Below are 6,000 nucleotides of genomic sequence, written 5' to 3'. Positions count from 1 at the left end.
GCTTCCAGTCTGGGGGTCTTTTCCTGCCACCACCCTGCCACCACCCAGGTAGCCAGTGCCCCAGGTTGGGCAGCTTATGCAGGCCAGTGTAGTTATTGAAAATGATGGAAATCATGGGACCTATATTTCTTTGGCTTACTGGCTTACTTACTTACTTACTGGCTTACTTCATTCAATGATTTTTTTCCAAAATTTTCCATTTCCAAATGGGATAGTATCATTCTTTCTGATGGAAGCATAGAATTCCATTTTGTGTATGTCTATGTGTGTATGTATCACATTTTCTTCATCCATTCACCCACTGAGGGGCATATGGGTTGGTTCTGTATCTTAGCTATGGAGAATAATGCTGCAACAAACATAGTTGTGCTGGTAGCTTTAGTATGGCCTTGTTTGGGATCACTTGGATAAATGCCCAAAAGTGGGATTGTTGGGTCACAGAGGAGATCTACATGTAGTCTTTTGGGAACCTCCATACTGCTGTCCAGAGTGGTTGAACAAGTTTACCTGCCCACCAACTGTGAAGTAGGGTTTCCTTTTGGCCACACTCCCTCCAGCCTCTGTTGTTATTAGGTTTCTTGATTATAGCCATTCTAACCGGGGTGAGGTGGAATTGCATTTCCATTATGGACAGAGAAGTTGGGCATTTCTCCATGTGTCTACTGGCCATTCTTATTTCCTCTCCAGAGAAGTCGCTCTTAAAGTCTTTAGTCCACTTATTAATAGTGTGGTTGTTTCTCTGAGGAAGATTTAATTGGTTTTGGAAGATTTAATATTTTGAGTTCTAAGTATATGTAGATATGAAGCCCTTGTCTTTTGTATAGCTAGTGCAGATCTTTTTCCAGTCCGTGAGCTTTCTATTAATCTTAGTAGCTATGTCCTTTGCCAGGCAGAAGCTCTGCAGTTACATGCAATCCTATTTGCCCCCAATTTTTTCTTTCTTTTTTTTTTATTTGTTGTGTTTCTGGGTCTTGGTTAGGCAAATTTTGGCCTATGCCAAGGAGCTCTAGAGTTTCTCTTGTTCCTTCCTGTACTGTTTTCAGGGTGTCTGCTTTTACATCAAGGTCATTGATCCATTTGCAGAGGATAAATATGATCTAACTTTACTTTTTTACAGGTGTTTAACCAATTTTGCCAGTACCATTTACTGAAGAGTCTGTCTTTCATCCATTCTATTTTTTTGGCTCCTTATTGAAGATTACATGGCTATAGGTCTGTGGTTTCATTTCTGAGTCTTCAGTTCTATTCCATTGGTCCTCAGATCTGTTCTTGTGCCAGTACCAAGCTGTTTTGATTACTATGGCTTTGTAGTAGAGTTTGAAATTTGGTATTGATATTCCTCCAGCACTGTGCTTTCTGCTAAGGATTGTTTTTGCTACTCTGGGTCTTTCATTGATCCATATTAATTCATGGATTGCTTCTTCTATTTCCTTGCAAGACGAAGTTGGGATATTGATAGGTACATGCAATTTGTAGATAGCCTTTGGCATTATTCACATTTTCACAATGTTAATCCTCCCAATCCAGGAGCATGTAAAATTTTTCTAGTTCCTTAGTTCTGCTTTAATTTACTTTTTCAGGTTTTTAAAGTTTTCATCATAGGGGTCCTTCACTATTTTAGTTAAGTTAATTCCTAGGTATTTTATTTTTTGTGAGGCTATTATAAAAGGAGTTGCATTCCTGATTTCAGCTGTGCTCTTTTATTGGCAAACAGGAAAGCCATTGATTTTTGATGATTAATTTTATACCCTGCTACTTTGACAAAGTTTTGAATCACTCAAATAACTTAGGAGTGGAATCCATAGGGTGCTTTATATACAAGATTTTGTCATCTGCAAAGAGGAAGAGTTTTACTTCATCTTTCCCTATTTGGATCCCCTTTATGTTTGCATCTTGTCTTATTGCTGTAGCTAGGCATTCTAATACTAAATTGAAGAGGAGTGAAGAGAGTGGGCATCCTTGTTTCACTCCTGAGTTTAGAGGAAATGGTTTTAGATTTTTGCCATTACATATAATGCTGGCTGTAAGTTTGTCATATACAGCCTTTTTTATATTGAGGAATTTTCCCTGGATTCCTAATTTTTCTAGGGCTTTCATCATAATGGGGTGCAGGATCTTGTCAAATGTTTTTCTACATCTACTGAGATAATCATGTGGTTCTTACCTTTGCTATTGTTGATATGTGAATTACATCAATTTATTCACATATATCAAACCAGTTTTGCATTCCTGAAATGAGTCCTGTTTGATCATGATGTCTGATTTTTTTGATGAGTTGTTGAAGTTGACAAGCCAAAATTTTGTTAAGAAGTTTTGAATCGATGTTCATCAAAGAAATGGGTCTGTAGTTCTCTTTCTTTGATGAGTTCCAGTCTGGTTTTGGGTCGAGGGTTATGATGGCTTTATAGAAATAATTCGGTAATGAATTTCACTTTCAATTTCCTTGAAGGGTTGGAGGAGTATTGGTGTGAGCTCTGCCTTGAAGGCCTTGTATAATTTAGCTATGGATCCATCTGGTCCTGGGCTTTTCTTGGATGGGAGTGAGATTAACTCCTATAGTAAAAATGTTTACAATATTTAGGCAGGGTTGTGTAGTGGGAGGATTGCATTCTAATTTTTCCCACTGTAGCTCAGTGGCTGAACTTTTGTCCATATGTTCAGGACATCAAGCCTCATTCCCCTGTTTGTGACTGCCCTGGAAGAGCAGATGAGCTAACCATTTAGATGTCCCCACAATGGGCATGATAGTGTTGAAAGTAAATAGCAACTTGAGTTTTACATAGTGGTAGAGATCTGACGGATTCAGGTGCTTGACCTGTAGGTCTCAAATCTTTCCCATCCTGTAGTGTCATACCATGTGGAAAGGCTATCATGAAAGCTCCAAATTCTATACTTAGACTTCTCAACCCTGCATGATAGCAAGTCCCTGGAACCCCAAATATTTCTGAGGTACTGAGCACACTGCCAGCATCCAACTTGGTGGTGTTTATGTAGAATCAATCAATCATAAAAACTTGTTCTAGTCAGAGAGGTTGTGATCTAGTCAGGAAGCTTGTATGCCCTTCAGTGATGGAGTTCCTCTTGCTGATTATATTGTCAAATTGCCTGTGTCTAATATTCTTCCTCTTCTCTGTCTATAGATTTTGTTTTCTTTCCCTGGGTTATGGTTCAGTCTCTGGTCCTGCCTGACTGCAAGGTGTTTTCAAGGAGGTAATTCAGACTGGTCTTTCTGGGAACTCCTGAAATCTGAGTTATCTAATAGAAGGGAATGCCTGTTTTTTCTGAAGTGTCCTTCAGATAATGATACTGCTCTCACCAGCAGGGTAGCCCTGCCAACAACTCTGCTACTTCTCACCAAGAGCCCTCAGCTTGTCTGAGTCAAAATTTCTTTTCTCACTCAGCCTTAGATGGCAGTGAGTTATATACCCAAATATCCTGGCTAGGTGACCTAGGAGTCCCTAAACCCTGACTGTTTTCCAACCTCCAACCACTCTGCTGTGGCTCGCACCCAAGCGTGTCTGGCCTAAGGCTGTTTCCCATCAGTCACTGTAATCTGATCATCCTATCATCTGGGCTGTCTACCAGCAGAGGCTAGATCTTTTGTTTACTAAAATGGTCCTCAGGGAATGAAGTTTCTGAGTAGAACTGCCAACTGCTCCAAGTTAAGATTCTTCTAATCTCTATCTGCCTCTGAGGGAAGTCTGCCTCCTGGGCTTTGGCTGAATATATCAGCCCTCCTCACCAAATATTCTTTCATTTCCAAACCCTACCAGGTTGTATCATAGTCCCAAAACCTGTCTTGCCGTAGTCAGCCAGCGAGCAATCAATGTAAACCAATCACTCTGAAATTGGAGCTCTCCACAGGCAGAAGCTAGAGTCTATATGCTTTCTTTTGTGAAATGGCTTGGCCATGGAATATGGAGTTGATCTTCACATGGGGAGGGGTCCTAATTCTTCCTCTCTAAATCAACCTCTACCTCTGATGGTTGTCATTCATCCTGGCTGTGTGCCATAGACCACACTGATCATTAATTGTTTCTTTGTTTCTAAGTCTAGCTGGGCCTTGGTCATAGGCTCTGGTTGGCTTCAGGTTGCTTGTATTCCATTAATGTAATTTGATGTCCTGAGTGTCTCAGTCTCAAGCAAGAGGCCCTTCCACAGGATGGTGCTGTGCTGTCTATCTGACACTGGTGTGTCATACTTAAAAGTTATATTTTTGTCAGATCTTCACACAAGGGTTGAAAGCCTGCAGAAGGCGTGGTTTTATCAACAGCCACATCCATGTTCTGTCTGGGAGGGAACTTAGTTTCCCTTGGGTTGGTGGCTTAAGTTTCCTCTCTCTAGGGTATATGAAGTTGCAAATGTTTTCCTAGTTTCTGTCTTGTCTTTTTGCTTCATCATACTTTTGGGCTATTCTGTCCCTGTTTTCTGGTTCTCAATTCTCCTGCTCAGTTTTGTTCTTCTAACTGGAATCTACTTCAGTTCTCAGGCTTGCCTCATTCAGAGAGCATTCCAGCATTTTCCCTTATTTTCTTTTTTATAAATCAGAAAAGAATGAAAGAGGTTAAGTAGCTATAGTCTCTTTTATAACTTGAACTAATCAAATGTGTTTCTGATGTTTCTTCTTTCTTGTTGGTAGGGAACAAAAGTAAATGATGTTTTCTGTGCTGGTTATTCCCAAAGTTCATCTCATACTCAGAATATAATGATTAAGCAATCACTATGAAAGACAAACGATGCACATTTTGCACTTAACTATCACACCAGTGCAGGCAGTGGTGTTACAGAGAACAAACTCTGTCCTAATTTAAAGAGAATGAAAGTTATAGCACAGTATTACTGACAATGCACCATGTCAGAATTTAACCACAAAAGAAACTGCTGTCTCAGCCGTGATTAGTAAGATGCAAAATAAGAAGGTAACTGTAAAATTGGGAAACTACCACTTTATCTGCCACTCTGGATTCACAAACTTCTGTCATAGTCGGCAATAGCAAAACTGACACTTCATGTTCTGGCTCTCATTCTAGACAGATCAAACTAAAATCTCACTTTCAGAACTCTAGTTATAAGAAAAACTGAACATTATGTTTTTTTTTAAATAGCCTCCATGGCACAAATAAAATAAGCACAGTAGAAGAAGATTGGTATGAAAACTCAGCATGTTGGCCTACATGGCACATCACATTAAATACATATCTTCATGCTCCCTGTCAACTGATATTGAAAATAATCTTGAGTGTTAAGAAATGTGTATTAAAACTTAAGTATAGCATATTAAAATTTAAGAGTTAATCCTTTCCAAACTGATTTTTTTCCAAGTCAGCATTTTTTTCTTCCCTATGGAAGGAAGAGAATGAACATGTTAGGGACAGCAGCATTCTTCACAGAAAGTGTCAAAGGTCAAAGAATGATGTATACTTGTGAAAAATAAAATGGAAAATAGAGTCAGTAGTCCAATAGCATTGAAGGAAATTAAGCAAGTAGGAAGTTGGGGAAAAATTAAGTCAGGGAAGTAATGGAGTAGCAGATTAGGTAATTGAAGTGAACTTGTCTTGTCCTTGGCCCTTAGGGTCAAGGATGGAGGTCAATTGACTTAAATGTTGAGAATAGACTGAAAAAAATATATCAAGGACAAAACAATTCAACCAGTTAGCAGACTTTCATGGTAATCTGGGAGAGAGATGATAGAGGGACAGATAAAGATGGGATCCACAGAAGTAGTAAGGTGCATTTGGGTTTTTAAAATATTTTAAAGGTAGTATAAGATTTGTTGTTAGCTCTAAACAGTGTATAAGAAAAAGTAAGTATCACAATGATTTTGAGTGTTATTGAGTTGAAGATATTCTTTTTAAATATTAATTTTGGATTAAGAATATTGAGTTAATCATCTTGAAAATTCCATAAAAGAAAATATTTAAAAGAAAATTCTAGTAAAGCGCTAGCCTTGAGCTGAAGAGCTGAGGGACAGCACCCAGGCCCAGAGTTCAGGCCCCATGA

The sequence above is a fragment of the Dipodomys merriami genome, unplaced genomic scaffold (assembly GCF_024711535.1).
Source record: "Dipodomys merriami isolate MVZ:Mamm:240054 unplaced genomic scaffold, mDipMer1.0.p SCAF_7, whole genome shotgun sequence".
NCBI classification, from domain to species: Eukaryota; Metazoa; Chordata; class Mammalia; order Rodentia; family Heteromyidae; genus Dipodomys; species Dipodomys merriami.
The sequence above is the reverse complement of the archived record's forward strand: the minus strand, read 5'-3'. Positions refer to the sequence as shown.